The following is a 21,556-nucleotide window of genomic DNA, read 5'->3' as shown; positions in this document are numbered from 1 at the left end:
GTCGAACCAGGGCCGGGGCCGGCCAGTCTGCGCCTGCGGTGGGACCCCTGGGCTGGGGGCCATGTCCTCCGAGGTCATCTTCAGCGCTTTACGTGATGGACTCGGAGTAAAGTTAGTTGGTCGCCTGTTGGGCTAAGAAACTGTGGGGAATAAGACACCTGCCTCCAGGAGCCTTTTTCTGCCTGGTCCATAGTTTGGGATACCGCTACTCTAAAAACTTTATTTGAGATGAGGTGAGGCCACACAGTGAGGCCGCCAAGGTGGCGCTTGGAGAAGAGTGTGGCCCGCCGGCTGTGGGCAGTGGGACTCGGGGCCCTCCGCCAGAAGACAGGTGTTCAGGGCCGGAGGGGCATCTGAGTTCTACGTACAGCTCCGTAGTCTCATCGTGGCGGCTTTCTAACTTCTCTGGTGGAGAGTAGGGACTCACACATTTTTGGAAGCCTCTTCTCTTGGGGGGTTGAACCCAGCTTTCAAGAATAGTTGCAGCAACGTTTAAGTAAGAAGCTATGCATCGTTTTCTTCCTCTCCATTCCTCACCTCTGGGTTATTTGATAGAAGGTATAGCCCAAGGTCTCGCTGCTAATTAGCGACTGGGCTACACCACACTGCGCACAGCCAGCACAGCAAAGCCTTGACGTTCAGGAAGAACCACTTTAAGGGATACTGCTCATTAGGGGTCATTTTAAGGGACACGAGGAAATCAATGCTGACCTCGTCTCCTCAGCAGATGGCTTGATCAGCAGTTCTGGGCCACCAGGATACCACTGCAACCTCCATCTGCACTGTGGCTCATTTCCTGCTTTCCTCTCACAGAAGGAAATTAAGTAAAAGTGTTCATTATCTTTGGGATATTTTCAGTGTAGTATAAAATATTCTAAAACTTTTCCTTCAGTAAATGGTTTTTATTGCCTCCTTTAGAACTTAGTGGTTAGGCGCACATGGTCCCGAATATCCAGTCTGGAGAGCTGAGTTTGAATTCAGACTTTGCCACTTTTTTGCTGTGTTGATTCTGGGCGAACAAGTTACTTCTTTGAACTTCGCTTTTCCTCTTCTCTATACGTAGGGATACTAATAGTAGCAACCTCCTAGACTGTAAGCTTCTTGAGAGTGGGGACCATGTTCATTTTGTTTACTGAGTTTAAGGCGCATCTAGTATTTTTTATCTGTGACAGAAGAGGCTAAAAATAGCTCTTGAATGCAGTGAAGTAGGAATTGGGTTGCTGGGTTTTTTTGTGTGTGTGTGAGATAAATCCTCTAAAATGCTTAGCCCGATTCCTTGCAAACAGTAAGTGCTCCACAGATTTAACTAGCATTATAACGCTCCAAGCACTGTTCTAGGACTTGTGGAAAATAGAAATGGATCAGGTTAAAGCAGAATAAAAACGAGAGAATGATGCACATAAAATCTGTAATGCCAGAGGCCAAATATTAAGATTTTGTTCATAAGCTGTTGTTATAAGATTGATAAAGTGCTATGAGGCTTAGAGGAGAAAGGGATACTTTTCAGTTGGGGGTATCAAGAAAGGCTCGTTAGAGAAGAAGGCATTTGAGCAAAAGTCTTGAGGATGGCCCAAGAATTAATAACAGATATTTAAAATCCCTGTTAACTGCTTTTATAATGAATGTGGTTCGAACTTTTAACTGTGTCTATGTAACCATGAGCACATATTTAACCGTTTTCTACCTCAGTTTTGTCATCTTTAAAATGGGAATAATAATAGTATATTCCTTATAGAGTTGTTGTGAGAATCAAATAAATTAATACATATAAAATGCTTTGAATAGTACTTGACACATAGTAAATACTCAGTAAATATTAGCTAGTATTATCTTAATCAGACTTCAGCCTTGTCTCCCAATATGTCCTTACTTACCTGATACTATATCCATACCTCACATCACTTGGCTTTCTTCCACAGGATTCTGTTACTACCTCCCATTCCCAATTCCATTCCAGTTGAAGCATTACTTTTTATCAAGTCAACTTTTTGAAATCTGCTATTCCCAGATGCAACCTCTGTTTCCATGGCTTTCTTTTTTTTTAATATTGATGTACTCATCCCAATCTGATTTAAATTATATTAGTTATGCTTCATTTTCTTTCAAGGTGGAAATTATTCCTGATTTGTTTCTAAACATCCAGGGCTTGTTAAGCAGTAGGTGTTCATTAGGCATTTGTTGGATTTACTGACTTAATTTTTTATTTAAATAGATCCCTGTTAGGCCAGATAAGAGTTGGCTTCTTGGAAAAAAAAAATCTACCTACATACTTGAGTGAATATAAGGAATATTCGGTTATAACTAATTTTCCCAGAATTTAACAGTTAGAAATATATGGAAAGAAGATGCTTGGAATGAAACTAAAGCCTAAAGACTGACATGAAATTAAAATTTTGCATTTATTTTTATATTTATAAACATATTTATATATATCTTTTTAAAAAATGCTTTCAAGGTTTGAACCATAAACCACAGATTGAGAGGCTCCTTTTTCTCTTTTTTAAGATTGGATGGAAATAATGATGGAACATGACCTACCATCAGGCCCTATGTGGATCAAACACAGCCCAAGCCAGGTATTCCTTAAAGCCACTGGTGGGACTTGGAAATATAACAGAAAATAGAGGGAGGGAATATGATCAGGAATGTATCTGATCATCAGTGGAGAAAGGAACTGTTGATGTAAGTCTTTCATGATTTCTTTCTTCATGACGTAAATACATTACAGGGAACACATAGAAGTTGTCTAGAAGTTCCCCTTGTATTCTGGGGAATAGTTGAGTTGGAGGACATCTTTATTCCTGGAATCTGTGGAAAGAGATTGGTGCTGTATTTGGGACTTTTTGAGGAGCAGAAAAACCAACTTTAGTGAAGAGAAAATGTAAATTATTTTTCTCTGTGTGAAGAAGGCTAAAGAAGGGTTAAAAACCTATGATGTAAAAGTGGGTATCATGCCAGAGTTAGACAATGATTTATACTGTACATACCAGAGAATGTATAAATCATTTTATTTGACAGGTGGTATTTTTATTTCTTCAACAGACTTAGGGAGCTTTAGAATCATTACAGCTTTGTAAAGTAGTATTATAGACTGAGTTATTAGATCATTCATTTTGCCTGATTACATCAACTCATTGGGTTTTTGGAGAATGAAAGAAAGTCATTATCAAAATTGTCATCTTGATTATATAGATTAAAGAAAATGGATCAAAGTTCTGAGAATTAGCTTTCACAACCTGTTAAAAATTAAAAAATTGGAAGTTAAAAAATTGATTGAGAGCAGGGATGATTAGGGAAAAGTTTTGTCATTTTAAAAACCATCAGAGATTAAAGGAATAGTAATTTTGGTGGATATAAATAGTTGGAATCCATGTGGAGTTTTAAAAAAACTACCTTATTGAGTTGAGGTATGATTTACCTTACATTACATTATATTCACCTGTTTTTTAAGTGTATAATTCAATAAATTTTAGTAACTGTACAGAATTTTTGCAGACATCACCACAATCCAATTTTGGAACATTTCCATTACCTGAAAAAGATCCCTGTGCCCACCATATGCAGTTAGTCTCAGGTCCTATCTCTAGAACCAGGCAACCATTATTCTGCTTGCTGTTTCTATAAATTTGCCTTTTCTAGGCAGCTCATATAAATGAATCATACAGTATGTGAACTTTTTTGTTTGGCTTCACTTAGCAAAATGTTTTTGAGGCTCATCCATGTTGTGGCAGGTATCAGTACTTCATTCCTTTGTATGACTGAATAATACTCCATTATATGAATATCCTACATTTTGTTTATCCAGTCACTAGTTGATAGCCATTTTAATTGTTTTCACTTGAGGACTGTTATGAATAATGCTGCTATGAAAGATTAGGTATGAGGCTTTGTGTAGGCACAGATTTTAATTTCTCTTGAGGAGACACTTAGGAGTGGAATTGATGAGTGGTTATGTTAAATTTATGTTTAACATTTTAAGAAACTGCCAAATTGTGTTCCAAAGTGGCTGTCTCATTTTAAATTTCCACAAGTGTTGTATGAAGGTTCCAGTTTTTCCAGACCCTCCACAGTACTTGCTATTGTTTGTCGTTTGATTAGAGTCATTCTACTGGGCATCCAGTAGTAGCTCATTGTGATTTTAATTTGCATTTCTTTAATGACCACTGATGTTCAGCACATTTTCTTATAGCTATTAGCCATTCCTATTCTATTGTCTATTCAATATGTCTATTCAATAGATGTCTATTCGATGTCTATTCACATCTTTTGCCCATTTTTTTAAATGTTTATTTTTGAAAGAGTGAAAGTTGGGGAGGGGCGGAGAGAGAGGGTGACAGAGGATCCAAAGCGGGTTCTACGCTGACAGCAGTGAGCCCGATATGGGTCTTGAGCTCACAAATTGTGAAATCATGGCCTGACCCAAAGTTGGCCACTCAACCAGCTGAGCCACCAAGGCACCCCAACCTTTTGCCCATTTTTAATTGGCTTTTTAAAAAGTTGTTATTGAGTTATAAGAGTTCTTGCTCTGAACAAGAATTCTTGATCAGATGTATGATGTATAAGGATATTTTCTCAGTCTGTGTCATGTTTTTCTTAATGGTGTTTTTTTGAAACACATCTTAAATTTTGATGAAGTCCATTTCTTAATTTTTTTTCTTTTATGGATTGTGCTTTTGGTAGCTAGAAAATCTTTTTGCCAAATGATCTGTGTACAAGTTGGGGAACAAAACATCAAGTCTGCTATGACTTACTTTCTGTTGTGTGCAAGTCATCACATTCAGGCAGTGAATACCTAGGACACGTGCACACCTTCCAGACCACCAAGGATGTGTGAGAGTTTATCAAGGTCCACTATGGCTAGCATGCTCCTGGGTCTTACTGTTAAATTTCTGCTGGTCTGTTGCTTACCCCAACCAATACTGCAGTCTCAGCCAGCTGTGATGTTGATTTTCCCTGATTGTTTACCACTTGTTTTCTAAGGTCACTTGTTTCTGACAATACCCTAGGCACCAAATCAAGTCAGTGCCCTCCAACGGTAGAACTACTGATTTTCATGACTTGTCCTGTCTTAACAGAACTACTGTGTTGGCGCTGGGGTCAGGGAAAGGGAGTGGGAACAGCCTCTGTTGTCCCAGAGTCCCACTTTTCTCACAGAGGTTCAGTAGTTTTATTATTTATTTATTTTAAAAATAAATGCTTTCCAAATGTTTATTTATTTATTTTGGGGGAGAAAGAAGAGAGAGAGAGAGAGAGAGAGAGAGAGACAGACAGACACACCATGGGGGGGGGAGGGGTGCAGAGAGAGAGAGGAAGGGAGAGAATTCCAAGCAGGCTCCACACTCAGCATGGAGCCTCACATAGGGCTAGATCTCAACGACCCGTGAGATCATGACCTGAGCTAAAGTCAAGAGTCAGATATTTAACCAACTGAGCCATCCAGGTGCCCCCAAAATAAGTGCTTTTCAATTTGTTGTGTACCTCTGGTCAATTTCCAAAAAAAAAAAAAAAAACCCCAAAAAACAAAAAGGCTGAAATGCTTTTTTTTGACAATTTTGTATAGTTTTTTGTGGCTTTGGACAGATGATTTACCAATCTCCTTAATCTATCATTCTGGAATTACCCCTAGGTAGAGTTTTAATGTCCTAAAAACTGACACCATATATCCTGACTGATGTAGCAGCTTTTTAAAAATTAATATTTAGATCTTACCACTCCCTTCCAATTTTACATCCTTCCTAGCTTTTTAAAACACAATTGTTGACTCTCTTGAGGTTTACTTTTACATATTCTTTTAGGATGAAATTTATGTTTATTCTTTCTATCAGTATTTCTTTTTTTTTTTTTTAATTTTTTTTAACGTTTATTTATTTTTGAGACAGAGAGAGACAGAGCATGAACGGGGGAGGGTCAGAGAGAGAGGGAGACACAGAATCTGAAACAGGCCCCGGGCTCTGAGCTGTCAGCACAGAGCCCGACGCGGGGCTCGAACTCACAGACTGTGAGATCGTGACCCGAGCTGAAGTCGGACGCTCAACCGACTGAGCCACCCAGGCGCCCCTCTATCAGTATTTCTTTATTTGTTCAGTGGTCATTTAAGTCTTTGTTCTATATTGATGTTGGAATGTATTTGCATTTCAGGAAGCTCTCATAAGTCGAGTAGGAAGCCAAATTTCCAGGGTTGGAATTACAACATTTTTGAGTAAACCTTGGTTATATATTCTGGTCTGTGCTAAGTCTATCTAATTATAATTATAGGTGTATCCCATTTTAAGAAATAATAGAAATATGTTTAAAAATTTAATAAGTAATATGGTGATTATATTATTTAAAATGTGCTGTTCACACTCAAATATTCGTATCCTTCAGCTTGTGACTTTTTTCCACTTATACACCATCCTCTTAACATTGTGTAGACAACATAAAATGGTCTACAGAAAAAGTTTCTGTATTTTTTTTTTTTCCTTATGAGACCCAATAGTAACTAAGGCAAAGATGTCCTATTTGGGAGAGATGGGACAGATTGGGGGGATATTGAAAGTTATGCCTGGTGGCTGTGGACAATGAGCGAGGATCCCAAAGTTGAGATGGCTCAAATTATTATCTGAAGTTGATTATAGGATGAGGCATGGCAGGTAGAGAGGTATGTCACCTTTTGTACTACTCTGTTCCTTGGGCCGGGGAAATTTTCTCTTTATCGTGGACTGGGCAAGATTGGGCATAAGGTGAGTGGGGCAGAGGATGCTTTCATTATGAGGAAGGAGGAGAAGAATATAGTAGCCAAATAGAACATGCAGCCTTGTGGAGAGAGGAGGTGCAAAAAGCTCACTAGGCTTGACACAGGGCAGAAGATTTCCCTGGCTGATAGTAGGCGTTCTGAGTCAACAGCTAGATCCTCATCTTCCTTTTTGGATTTTAAGAAAGTAAAAGTCAAGTGAGGTCAAAGGATTATTTAATAAATGTGATAGCCAGATTTGAGGGTCCATTATCTGATGCATAACATGGACAGAGGGACAGAAGGAAATGGACTAGAGAATGTTTCAGACTAATTGGTTTTAGGTGTGGTCCTCTGACTAACTTATTCTTTGACTTAATTTTTGTGCTGACATCTCATTTTATAAGTCCTAGCTTAGTCTCAGTGCTAGCACTTATAAAATGAGATGTTAAAACAAAAATTAAAATCATGGATGTGAAATACTTGGAAAGACACATTGCTACATAAATGTAAGAAAATATCATTGTATAATGCTAAAATATTAAGAGCTACTGCTAAATGAAACTTTCTCATAAGATAAAGCTTCACCAAAATTGCAATGAAAATTAATGGAAAGATGAGGTTTAATTTACCACAGATTTCAATATGCATATATTGAGTCTATGCTCGCTGAACAGTTAAGGTTCTTGTGTGTTAAAAGTGAAGGACAGATCACTTAAGTGACATAAACCCTATAGGTACCATGATTTTAAAATCCTTTTCTGCTTACTGTGTTTATGATGCTAGTTTAAACTGAGTACATTTGCTTTGTAAGAATCCAAAGGAGAAGATTTTTCCAAAAAAAGATGATGGTCTGTTTATCTAGGCCCTCCAAAAGCATTTCCTGCCAGGCAGTTGACATGTAGCCTTGGCACAATTTCAGAAAACTATTTGCTTCTGTTTACCCTTCCAGATACAGCATCTCCTAGGAATTGAGATGAGGAATCTCCTTTAACTCTTTTAAACTTTATAAAGTTTATGTAACACTTTTGGGTCTCCTCTTTATGTTAGCACAATGAAAATTCCTGTGTCTTTAACTTCTAAAAAAAATGCCTCTGTTTTAGTAATTGACTAGCAGAGAAGTCAAAGCCTTAAAGTGAATTAACCCAATAAAATGTAATTAGAATATTCCTTTTCCCATATGATTGTTAAGCTAAGTCTCCTTTTCAGAAAACTCAATGCAATTATATCTGAATATATAAAACTTATTAATCATGGGATAAGTGTTAACATTTGCAAAATCCTTCTTCACTAAGAAACAGAACCCACTATTGAGTTTTTCTGAAGAGTATGCTCTGCTTAATTGACTTATAATATTTTTCTTTTTCTTTTCATGTAACATTTCATAATAGTATGTTTAAAAAATAAAAATTACTCAAAATTTTTATCCCTTTTAGGGAGTCAATTTGTTTCTAAATGTTTTTAATATTCATTATATAGTTAGGAATATAAGAGCATATTATAGCTTTATTGTGACCCCAGAATGCATGCTATTTTAATTAAGTATAAATGTATCTTTGAGGGAATGTGACAGCCAGTATATTAATATAAAGATGAGAAATTTGAGATACAGGAAAAATACAGTAACTTCAGTACCTACTACAGTTAAATGTTGGCAAATTTAGGTCCTCTCTGCACACTGTTGTTAAATATATTAATTATTACTTACCTTCTTTGTCCTACCAGAATGAACTAAAAAGGATTCTAAAACTCTAGCCAGCACCAGGGTAGGCAGCAGTAGATGAAGAAGGATAAGAAGCTGTGATGACCCCGAAATGAATGGCATAGGAAGGTAGCAAGAGAATAGTTTATGATCAGGCCTAGGCTGGGGAACTGGAGCCAGGTAAGTGGTTCAGATTCAGAGCGTATCCATGATCCAAGGTCAGAAGAAGGCCATGAATTGGAACAAGATGACTACTGAATGGCAAGGGTCAGGGCAAGCAACAGATCAGAGACAAAAGTACAGGAGATTGGCATACAAACACCAGTGAGATGGGCAGGTGGGGAATGATAAGCATATGTCCAAAGTTTGGAGTCTCAAATTTAAGGTTGCCATTAGAATTTGTCCCATTAATACTCTGGACAGCATAGATCTCACATTTCCCACCCTCCTTTTCTCTGTAATTTACAAGGTTTCAGACATAGTTGGAAGACATGACCCTGCTTTTCCACAACTGATACTGAAGGCCTATGTGCTGAGATGAATGGCTCCCTGCAATAAGGGAATCAAGAGTCAACATAGTCTAGAGTCTAGAGAGTTCTGTCTTCGAGGCTGGAATTGTAAGGGCAAAATGATTTAGAAAAGATAGGGTCACCATTGTTATCATGCACAAAGAGTTATCTTGGTCTTGTGAATTGGGGACATTGGTCCATTCCATGACTTCTTATCTGTCTTGAAACCATGTTGGTTCCCAGATTACCTGGCCCAGCAACAATCTGGGTACTGACTGACAGCCTCAGCCCAATCCTGTGAATCTATACCACCTTAATTTTTAGGACTTCCAGCTATATATTCCAGGGGAAGTAAAGAATAGGAGATCCAGAGTCAGGGTGAAACAAGCAGAATGACTGAGACAATCCTCTCTGTTAGTCAGGGAACTAGTATCACGGTCCTCTCAGAGACCGAGCTCATCCTCCCCCTCACTGCACTGTCTGTCATGGAGTAGGTCCTTAATAAATTTTGGTTGAATATTGAATTATTGCAGGGGCCTACAAGTGATGAAAGTAACTTAGTGGGAGAAGGAGTGGGAGAGGAACTCCTGACATAGGCACAGAGCCTGAATGCAGCTTTCATATATGAGAAAGATGAAACTATATTGCTAGGGATGTCCTAGAAATAAATGAAGATACAAAGAAGTTATTAACATACCCATGGTTATAGAGCCATCCAGGGCAGCACTAGAAATTTACCGAGTGTCTTTTGTTTTCAGATTTATGCTGTGTACACTAAACAAATGGTGTGTAAAGATTCAAAACAGTGCTTAGGCCAGCAAAAAAAAATTTTTTTTAATTAATATAAAGTTTGAGTAAGTGAAATTTTGAAGATGATGGAATCTAATTGATAACTTCCTTACTCTTTAACCTGTAGATAATCTCCCTTTTAAAAGTGTTCATTATAGTAGTGATTATGCAGAGAAGAAGCCTGTGATGAAAATGTGGTATAAAATTGTGTTCTTTGTTCAGCAAGTTAAAACAAGCTGGTCTGTAAGCAATTATTATCTTCATCAAAATTCCTAGCTCTAATGTTTTGGCTTCATTGGCCCGGCACGTATGCCTTCTTGAACAATTGGATGGATTTAAAACACTTATGAGATGTTTGTGCTTATATCTTAACATAGCATCAGTTCAACAGGAAAGAGAGAGAGAAAAAAAGTAACATTTGGCATTAGGGCATGGTTTTAAAAAGAAAATCAAACCAAAACTAAAGTAAACAAAAATCCCTTACAGCGCTTAAATCCCTGTATACGAATGAACATTCTTTATTGAGCCTTGTAATGCCTTCAGTAGCCATGCTGTAGTTAGTGTTCAGGAGTGTCTTTCTGTTCCTTACTCTTTAATCACCTAATGTTTCTGGAAAGATTACTGGAGGGTTGGCTACCCGTCACTAACATTTTTATATGGGTGATGCATTCTAAAGAAATCTCTTCTTGCCTTTTTTGCTGTATTTTTGGTTATTCCAAACAACAGCAACAACAAATATATACTGTAATCTAAGGAAACTCTTCAGGTGCCTGGTTGGGTAAGCAGATGATTTAAAAGTGAATTAGCTTTTTAAATTCTGAATTTGCATATGTGTGAGTGACTATGAAGAATGTGCCTTTGGATAAGATTGGGAATGTTTGGTTAAAAAATAATAACCTTTTAAGATTAAAAATATTCACAGGTGCATTTTTAAGCTTATATAATTTTTTCTAGGGTGTTGGGTTTCTGTTTACATTCTTTGGTTAGCTAATGATCACATAATCTAATATTTACACTATATATTCTTTTGAAATTATTGTAATGCAACAGCCATTTATTGGGTAGCTGTCATTTACTAGATACTGAAGATGGATACACCTTCAAGAGGTACACATTCTAGCAGAATCAACAGATTGGGTGTCATGGTGAACAATACTTGTGAACAGATGTTCTGGGCTATGGACTGTGCGTTGGGTGCAAAGAGAGGGAGTAATTCATTCTGCCTAGGAGCAGGCTTTACTGAAAAGGTGACCTTTGAGTTGGGCCTATCAAAAGTGTTAACCTTCTTGACATTTTCAGGAAATGACAAGTTATTTATGAGACTGAGCATAATGAAGCCAATATGTAGAGTCTGATAGAAGAGTTAGAAGGAAAAATGTACAAAATTTCCATAAGGTAGAAGAAAAAGACAATGAGATGGACAAATAAAGGATCAATCTAGGAGGTCCAACATATAAATAGGAGTTCTAGAAAGAGAAATTAGAGAAAATTAGGGGAGGAAATCTATGAAAAACAAAACAAAACATTTATTGGAACTAAATCAAGGAATATGAGCCTCCAGATTAAAAGGGCCCACTTTTAATGTGCCTTAGAACAATGTTTGAAAAAGTACCCATATGCAGGCACATCATCATGAAATTTCAGATTTCAGATAGAAAAGATCCTCCAAGCTAGCAGACACAAAAAATGCATTATATTTCCCAGCTGCAATACTAGAAAGCATATGACCAGTAGAACAATAACTTCTAAAATCTGAATAAAAAATATTTTTTATTTAGAATTCTTTACCAGACTAAACTGTCAGTCCAGTGGGAGAATAGTTTGAAATCATTTTCAGCCTTGTAAAGGATCAATTTTTTTTTTTACCTTCTATGTACCCTTTCTCAGAAACTACAACAGGGATCGAAAAAGAAAGAGGAAGACATGAGATGCAGGAAACAAAAGATCCAACATAGTAGAGTTATTCTTCAAAAGGAATAGGCATGCTTCTGGGATAAGAGATAGGGAGGCAAGCAGATGCATTTTGACATAGTAGAGGAATGTCAAGGAAGGTACACCTCTGCTTTTTCAGCGATGAGGGCAAGGTTGCCTGCTAACAGTAATTGGTTAGAAGTTTTGAAAATATACAAACTTGGGACAGTTGTTGTGGAAAGCAAGAAAAGAATCTTAATCACTAGGAATAATGAAAAAAGGATTGTTGAGCAGTATTCAGTACAGTGAGGCGGTTTGTAGTGAAGCCTGTCAGTTTCTTTTGCACCTTTCAGTAGGTTTTCAGAAATCATAAAGGTACTTCTTGTCAGTCAACTTCAATGCTCTTTATCAGAGATCACTTTTTCCTGAGATGCTCTGAAGATTTGTTTGTATAACACAAACTGAATTTTGGTTGGTAAAGGATCAGTTTCCTCATGGTATTAGATCTGTATGCTGGAAAGCTGAGACTCTTAAAAAATTACAATTGGTAGTAAAAATCACACACACACACACACACACACACACACACACACACACACACACCACACAGAGGTTAGAGTGACAGCTTCCAATGCATCTGTAACCCAGACTTTTTGAGCCCTTAAATCTTGGCTCTTTAAGTCTTGATGACTTGAAGGTTGGTTGATGACTTAGATACTGGGGAGGAAGGAACTAAAGACCGAATGGAATGCTAGTTATTCTGCAAGAAAAGAAAAGAGGAAAGAAAGGAGGAAATAAGATAGATGTGAGTGCTGGGAAGAGGTTGGCCTTCCAGGAGACTGAGGGCAGCTCTGTCCTCTGACTTGAGTGTATCAGCCATGTTTCTCAAGCTAACAGAGATGTTGGGGTAGATTACACTTAACAATAGGGTAGGCACATACAAACTGTCACCCCCATCTTACTGATGTTTAAATTTTCAAAGTCATAACTATGACTATACAAATGGTAATGTGAGTAACTTTTTCATAACTATTTTAACAGAAGCTCTCTAAGCATTTATCATTCCATTTGTTAAGAAAATAGTTATTCTTTTTTTTTTTTTTAATTTTTTTTTTTCAACGTTTATTTATTTTGGGGACAGAGAGAGACAGAGCATGAACGGGGGAGGAGCAGAGAGAGAGGGAGACACAGAATCGGAAACAGGCTCCAGGCTCTGAGCCATCAGCCCAGAGCCCGACGCGGGGCTCGAACTCACAGACCGCGAGATCGTGACCTGGCTGAAGTCGGACGCTTAACCGACTGCGCCACCCAGGCGCCCCAAGAAAATAGTTATTCTATTATACTGTTTGTTTGAGTCCACTAAGCGTGTAATTTTGGTCATCTCTGAGCTAGACATCTTTTCCTTGACTCTAACCTGTAGTCTAGAATCTCCCATAGAGTTTTTTTCAATTATAACTGCCTAGACCCTACCTCTAGAGATTCTGCATCAGAATCTCTAGACATGTCCTGGACTACAGCATTGCATTTTTATAAACTCCTCAGATGATTTTTCCCCCTGAGGACACATATTTTATTCTTTAAAGAAATGTAAAGGAATTGGAAGAGGACTACAGTTCTCAGGTGATTTCTGATGTGCACGAAGGTTGAAGACTATCTTTGTTTCTAATTTACTCAGCACATTGCATCCATAATTATATTCCTGAAATGCACATCATGTTACTCTTTTCCTCAAAAGCATTGTCTCTTCATGCCCTTCAGAATAAAATTCAAATTTCTTAGTACTGCTTTTTTAGCCTTCCTAGATCTGACCCTGTGTCAGTCAGAGTAGGTTTAGCCTATGCTGCAATAGCAACCCCTGAAATTTCAGTGGCTTAAGACAATAAAAGTCTATTTCTTGGGGCACCTGGGTGGCTCAGTCAGTTAAGCATTTGACTCTTGATTTTGGCTCAGGTCATGATCTTGCAGTTGTGAGATCCATGCTGAGCATGGAGCCTGCTTGGGATTCTGTCTCCCTGTGCCCCTCCCCTGTTGTCACTCACTGTCTCTCTCTGTCTCTGCCTCTGTCTCTCAAAAAAAGTCTATTTCTTACTCATATAAGATGTCCAGCATGGGTCAATAGGGAGGCACTACTTTATTCAGTGACCCATTCTGCCCCATTGTCTCACATGGCTTTGGATCTGTGTGGTTAGAGAAGAGAGGCATGCACATCTCTTACTCATTTTCTTTTTTTCTTTTTTTTTTTTTTTTTTTTAGGTAGGCTCAACATCCAACATGGGGCTTGAATTTATGACCCCAAGATTAAGAGTTGCATACTCTACTAACTGAGCCAGCCAGGTTCCCCTCTCACTCATTCTTAGAAATTTTGGCCTGGAGGTGACATGAGTCATTTCTGCTCACAACCTGTTGGCTAGAAAGTCATATGGCCCTACCTAATTGTAAGGTGAATGGAACATATAGACTTCTGGGGACTGGGCAGGATATTAGTAAGCATTTGTTGTATCTACCACAGACCCATATCTCCCTATTTTTTTTTTTTAAGGTTAAGTTGGACTTCATACAACTTCATAAAAATTAACCATTTGAAATGTAGAATTCAATGGCATTAATTGCATTCACGATGCTGTGCAACAATCACTTCTGTCTAGTTCCAAAACATTTTCATCACCCCTAATGGAGACCCCATACTTATTTCTCCCTCCCTCCAGCCCCTGCCAACCACTAATCTTCTTTTTGTCTCTTGGATTTACCTGTTTTGGATAGTACATATAAATGGAATAATACAATATGTGGCCTTTTGTGTCTGGCTTCTTTCACTTACGTAATGTTATCCAAGTTCATCACATTCTAGGATGTTTCAGCACCTCATTCCTTTTTGTGGCCAAGTAATATTTCAGTATATGAATATACCACATTTTGTTTATCAATTCATCTGTTGATGGACACTTGGGTTGTTTCTACCTTTTGGTTATTGTGAATAGTGCTATGAAAATTCATGCACAATTAATTTGAACACCTGTTTTCAGTCCTTGCAGTTTATACCTAGGACTGAAATTGTGGGGTCATATGGTTATTCTATGTTTAACTTGTTGAGGAACCACCAAACTGTTTTCCACTAATCTGCCCTTTTAGCCTCTGTTACTCTAGTCAAATGAAGAGCAGTCATTGTTCTTAAAGTTAGTAGTTCACAGCTCAGGCAATTCCTGTGGTTTTGAATTATCTCCTCCTCTTTTCTATTTATTGAAAAGAAATTGTAACAATTACTTAAGATTCAGTTCTGACCCTCTTTCCATCAGTTTTTGGGAGGAAAGTCTACTACTGCAAATTCCTCTTTTTTTCTCCTCTTTATCTCTTTTATAACACATATTTTATTCTGATATATTGTTACTATGTGCCTCCCTCACTAGATTTTAGATTTGCTTATATGACTTATCTCTTTTATGCTCCATTGATGTCAAAGACAGTTTTTTGCAGGTGTTTAATAAATGTTTGTTGAGTGAATAAAGAAGTAAATAGCTATAGCTATTTTTTTCTCATTTGCTGTAGGTTCATTTTTTTTTTTTTGCAAGTAATATGGAAAATTACTAGAAGAGATCACATTCTCACAATTCTTATTTCGGGGATGCTTTTGGGGCAAAGTTTAGTGAGCTTAGTGACAGAGATAAATCATTCTTCAATCTAGGGATATTTTGATTAGATCTAAAACTGATACCATTGGAACAAAAATTGATAACTAGTGTTTCAAATCAGTAAATTTTTAGACTTTCATTTCTTCCAATTAAAAATTATCTTTAAGCCCCTGAGAGAAGAAAAAGGACCATTCAACAAGACATACGAGTGAGAGACCTTTCAGTCTTCGTGAGCTTTTCTGAGCTTTTTCTTGTTTCCTGTCCATCTAAAGAGCATCCAGTATCTCATCTTATTCTTTATTCTCTCCCAGGTCTAGCCTGCCCAGCCTCATCAGTCAAACAGTCCTAACACTTTCTTTAAGTAAATAGTAAATAGCCTGGTATTTGGAATAAAACCCCAAATAGCATTACAGAGCAAAAAATAAATGGACCTAGGTCAGACTAAACCTTTTTGTAAGCTGATTATAGGAAAAGAGACTTGATTTTATGTACTATATCTCTCATACACTTAGGAAGGGGAGAGTGAAAAGTACTACATGGTATTCAGGCAAGGAAACAGATTCTGTTCTGAAAAAGGGGATAAGGGAAACTGTTCAGTTAGCCCTTAAGTACTTTAACAAACTAATAGCTTATTTGTAGCTTTATGTTAAAATCCCAATTATAACACTTATGAAAGTAATAATCACTTAAATCCAAATGAGATTTACCATCTTGACAAAAATAATGTATATCTTAAAACATAAGGTTCTTAAGATCTTTATTAATAACCTTGTAACTTATGTTAACTATACCTACCAAGAGTATACTAAGTCAATTTTCCCCCTTAAATTCTGTGTAGATATAAATAGAATCTTTCTCTTATTACAAAAGAAAAATTTCAGGTTGTGAGGGTATGTATATGCCAGAAGTTTTTGTACAGATTTTCACTGTCAGTCTATTAACACAGTAACAGAAGGAACTATTTATTGGAGGGCTTGTTTAAGAAAAACATAAAAATGAGGAAGTTATTTACAAACAGATGTGGCATTTTATAACCACATCTGCATGTTAACCAACATTGCTCGCTGAAGCTATTTTGTAGTCTGGAGTTGTGCGTAGTAACGCTCATAAGTAAAATGAAGGTTGCAATTCTGCTAATCCTTCCAGTGGACTGAAATAGAGCGTGAACCCTTAGCTTTGCTCTAGAATGGGGATTCCTATCTTTTTTGAGATCTTGAACCTCTTTGATAATCCGTTATAGGCTTTGGACTTCTTCTCCCAAAAATGCGTTATACACAATAAATAATTTTATGTTCCCTTTGAATATCTCTGGAAACATATACAAGAAACTACAGTGATTGCCTGAAGAGAGGGGAGCTGGAGGACAGGAGTAGGAAGGAAGACTTCTCTTTCTCCAAATATCCTTTTATACTGTTTTTTAAGTTTTCAACCAGGTATATATCTTACATATACGTATACATATACGTATAAAAAAAAATATATATATATATATATATATATATATATGTATTTTAAAGTCACAATGAAAAAATGTTTACACACAATTTTGGGTTCTGTGCTTCTTATACCCTGCAATTAAAAAAAATTTTTTAATGTTTGTTTATTTTTTTGAGAGAGAGAGAGAGAGAGAGAGAGAGAGCACGCACAAGTGGAGGAGGGGCAGAGAGAGAGGGAGACACAGAATCTGAAACAGTCTCCAGGCTCTGAGCTGTCAGCGCAGAGCCTGACGCAGGGCTTGAACCCATGAACCGTGAGATCATGATCTGAGCCTAAGTCAGATACTTAAACAACTGAGGCCTCCCCCCCGCCCCCCCCCCCCCCCCCCCGCCATCGCCCCGGTGCCCCACTTATCCTCTACAATTTTAAAAACTAAGTAGCTTTTAACAGAATATACATTAGGTCAGTTACGGATTATCTTACTTGATTACCAAAGATAGAAATATAATCAATAGTTTCAGTGACCTATTAGTGCTATTGTTTGTTTAACAAAACATGCTGAGTCCTCAATGATCTGTTTTGAAATCTTGTTAAACTTTGTTTAGTAGGAATATACTTTTTTTAAACATCAGTTTAAGGATTTTTTTTTCTTTCAGAGGTAGGCTGTAAAGGCAATTGTGACTAAGGAAGTTGCTTATTGGGAAGAAAAGAGCTATATTATGTTTCAATTCATATAATGTCTTGCTTGATTTCTTTTGGGAAGCCTGTGTGAGTGTGTGGTGATAGAGGGGCTTTCCTCTAAGGGAAAATTGGCCTATGTAGAACTGACAAAGATCTTACAATTAATTTAGTGTAGTGTTTCTTAACCTTGGAGATTCTAATTCAGTAGGTCTGGGACTACGGCCAGAAACTGTATTTCTGACAAGCTTCTTAGATGATTCTGAAGGGCTCTCAGCTTTAGGAACTAGTGTTCTAGTACATGCTATTATGCTTTACTGATTGCAAAAATTCATCATAAGGATTCATACTACTGACATTTCAACTGTGTGAATGTAAGTCCCGTTCACCTTTTGAGGGTCTTGGAAAAGAGGAAAGTAAAAAGCCAGAGGGATGACCTTGATAGCTACTCCTGAGGCATGCTGGGCTTCTGGAGATTACAGATCAGAGTTGTTTTATATTGAAACTGGCCCTAAGTCTTAAAGCTTATGGAAAAAGTTCAAGGGTGAATATTGGATGCTTTAGAAATGAGGTTCTACTCAAATGTAGGGGGAATGGAAACAGAATTGGATTAAATAGTACTTGTTGAGGTTATGGATTAATTAGTAATTATTTAGAGTGATTGAAAATTATTACTAATTTTTAATAATTAGTAATTATTTAGAGTGATTTCAATATTTACCATTTAAGTTTAGTTATTTAAAACAAAACATAAAATTTTTATTAAAAATTTAAAGAAGGAAATGATATGTAGAAAAGCATGCCCTAGAAAACTTAAAGATAGGTCATCTGGGCCAAACTTCTTGCCCAGTTGCCTGCCTTAGAGAAACCTGGTTATTTGGATCATGAAGCATAATAAGATTCCAATTCCCCCTTTAATTATGACCACATATAATATTGTAGGCAGAGTATGTAGGAGGAAGTAACTGCTTCATGAGTACTAGACCTGCAAACCTGGAAGACTTCCTCAAAAATCTTAATCCCTTTGTCCCTCGAAGAAAAAAAAAACACTCCAAAGCAAAATCTATGAACCAGAAAACCCAAGCCACTCACCATGTTTAAGTGCAGGATTTAAAATAGCAAAAGGAAGTAAAGCCCATCTCTGTGATGTCAAGTGCTATTTTGGTATATAACAAAATAGTTGAATCATAAGTCCCTCAAAGTTAAAATATTAAACAGACTCTTAGCTATAAGATGTGTTGCCAGGCATCTGTATGGAATATAAGCATGTAATCAGAGTGTATTGTATTTCTCCACACAAAGAGAAGCAAAGCTACTGCTTCTAAAGATTAGGAAACTTTCATTAGACTGACAGAAGACAGTACAGAGGAAATGGCTTGGGGGTGGAGGCGATGTATTTGAGAGGATGAAAGGAACAGTATTCATACTATCCAAATTAGAGCCAGGATGTTTATGCTCAAATCTTGTCTTGCCTCTGTGTTGAGGGGACTGAATAATGGGGACTTGAGAAAGTGTATCTGGGAGATCCCTAAATTAGGCACCAAATATACCAAATTCCTCTTGTAAACTCTTATTTGCGAATAAAGCCCAAAGCCAGCTAATGCTAATTACCTCTTCCTCTTTTCTGTTGCTAGTATCCTTCCTAAAGCTGTTATTTCATTCAGTTGTTTACAAGTCACATGCCTCTACAGGATTGTCACCTTATGGGGAGTGGTTTTATTCATCTTTCATTTACTCAAACACCATGTACTTATTGTGCACATATTTCATGCTGGGTACTGTGCTGGGCACATAACAATGTAATTATTAGCAAAGATAGACTTGGTCCGAGTCCTCGAGCTTACAGCTCCCTTAGTTTTGTCGTGTGACGTGGACATTAGATTAATGTAAATTACTTAATTAGCACCTTTTAAATTAGTATTAAAAACATTTCAGTTGTCAGTGTCTCTAATAAAATTTTGGCCAGTGTTAACTGACTGAGACTGACATCAGTGGAGTTTAGACTCAAGACTATATTTAGGCTGTATTTAAAAAACTTAATGGGATGTTAATTTTCTTTCTGAAAGAGCAGATCTAATTAAGGTTTTTCTTAAGAATTAGAAAAGCTCTATGCATAATTTGCAATAGCATTGGCAAAAAAAAAAAAAAAGAACTATTTGTATCTCATTATTGCCCTCTTACATTGCTTTTAGTACACATAGGAGGCAGCAGCAGCAGCTCTTGGAGATGAAAACAGTTACTGTCCTGGGTCTGAATAGAGAAAATCTTGATGCTTTCTTTTGGGATGGCTTTCTTTACAGTTGTCATTCATAAGAAAGGACTTTAATAAGTAGAAGTTTTAATAGTCTTGCAAGTGAGAAACTTAAGAACCTCCTTATACAGCATAAGGAGCTGCAGGTGGAATTTGCCTGGAGTGTTATTACATTCTGTGGCTTGTGTCCCCTAAGGATTCTTCTACATGAATTCTCTTGTTGCTTTTGGAGAGTAGAACCACCCTAATTTGAGACTGAAGATTGGAGAAGGCTAAGTCCATCCATATATGGCCTTGGTCTCCTGAAGGGTTCAAGTACTTCACTAAACTAGAGGAGAAACTCACTGCTAGATTTTGAATTTGGAGTAAAACTTGTTTTGATTTGCCTAGTTTCAGGTTGTCATCTGTATTTTCCAGTGTGCCTCAACAATGGAAACCTTGGGTTTTCTTAATGTAGAATCAATTCACTTTACCAAGAGCTGATATATTTTTCACACACAGACAACTGTGTTACTCTGTGTATAAGGCCTTCTGCTAGAAAGGCCAAATGTATTCTCTGGCACTAATATTACAAGATAAAGAGTTCGTGCCAGTGATTTATATTAATATCCTTTTCGGGCAAAGGAACAATAGACTTTATCGGTTTGATTCTTGCCACTATTTCTGTTTGATCATGAAAAAGTTAAATTATTTTTAGGATGTGTCTTAAAGTCCCCATTATTATTATTTTTGAGCAAGAGAGAATGTGAGCGAGTAGGGGAGGGGCAGAAGGAGAGGGAGAATTCTAACCAGGCTTAATGCTCAGCGCAGAGCCAGACTCTGGGCTTGATCCTCACATCTTTGAGATCATGACCTGAGCTGAAATCAAGAGTCTAATGCTCAACCTACTGAGCCACCCAGGTGCCTCCCTGCCCCCACCCCCACCCCACCATTATTTCTGAGCTGAATAAATCCCTCTTTCAGACATGTGACAATTGAATTGGCCTGGGCTTTGAAACATGTCTTGGCCTTTATAGCCTGTTTATCTTCATTCATATACATTTGCTCCTTCAAGCTATAACTAGGTTTGTTAAAGTCAGATTCCAATATCAAAGTCTATTTATAGTGATTTATGGGATGAGAAATTGGGTAACATGGGTTCCTAACATCCCACCAAGTATGTGTGGGTTTGGATTTTAAGTGGTTTGCATGATTCTTTTCCAAGTGGATTGTCACACTGAGTTAACAATGTCTTTCAGAATTCCACTAATAAATCACAGATTCTCACTGCTAGTATTCCATTGCTTATTTAATGACACCCTATTCTAGTTTTGGGTTTTGCAAGCCAAATGGAGTATTTAAAACAAAATCTCAGAATGCCCTTGGAACTTTCGGTTCAGATCAAACTCCTTGGAACCCTACTGCTTTCAGAGTTCCTCTGCCACTGTTGGCAGTACCAAACGTAGCTTCTTGTAATGTCTTTTTGGGTTTTGCAGGGCTGCCCCAGGCCAAGGGCTGGAAGAACGGAAAGAGCTCATCGGTTTGTTTGAAGGCAGACAAGCTGTACAGGCAGCTGTTCCCAGACTCTCCCAGCTCCGGCTTTTCATGCATACCAGCAGAGCCGCTTTTTTCCTCCAGTGATTGAAACCATCTGGACTGCAGGGGGGTCACGTGTGTATGAGAAAATGACATAAAGTTTCAGATCCCCTTGTGTTTTGCTCCAGACCCAGACAATTCTTGTTCGGATGGTGCCGAGGTGAGGGCCGTCCGGTTTGTGGGCCAACTCTTCATCCTGCCCCCCACCTCCATTTTCCCAACCCCAGCACACCCTCCCCCCCCCCCCCCCCCCAAGCTCCACACTCTCAGCGCGGGTTTTCTTTTTCCCTCCAGTGCCTTGGAGCACACCCCGCCACCGGGCTCAGCAGCCCACCCTCTCTGTCTCGGGTGGAGGCACACCTCCTC

The 21,556-nt window shown here is 37.8% G+C and overlaps 1 long non-coding RNA gene across 2 annotated transcripts; it reads left to right on the top strand.

Annotated features, from left to right (window-relative positions):
- The first annotated feature begins 46 nt into the window (after positions 1 to 46).
- Positions 47 to 21,344, top strand: LOC116738345. Of its 2 annotated transcripts, none has more exons than XR_004344191.1 (3): positions 47 to 496; positions 2,506 to 2,576; positions 21,091 to 21,344. It is a non-coding gene; the product is annotated as an uncharacterized LOC116738345 (long non-coding RNA). The 2 variants fall into 2 exon arrangements; XR_004344192.1 differs by lacking the exon at positions 47 to 496 and adding an exon at positions 520 to 824.
- The last annotated feature ends 212 nt before the right edge of the window (positions 21,345 to 21,556 follow it).

This window comes from Lynx canadensis, chromosome D1 (genome assembly GCF_007474595.2).
Source record: "Lynx canadensis isolate LIC74 chromosome D1, mLynCan4.pri.v2, whole genome shotgun sequence".
Classification (NCBI taxonomy): Eukaryota; Metazoa; Chordata; class Mammalia; order Carnivora; family Felidae; genus Lynx; species Lynx canadensis.
Note: the sequence above shows the minus strand (reverse complement) of the source record. Positions and strands in the feature narration are given on the sequence as shown.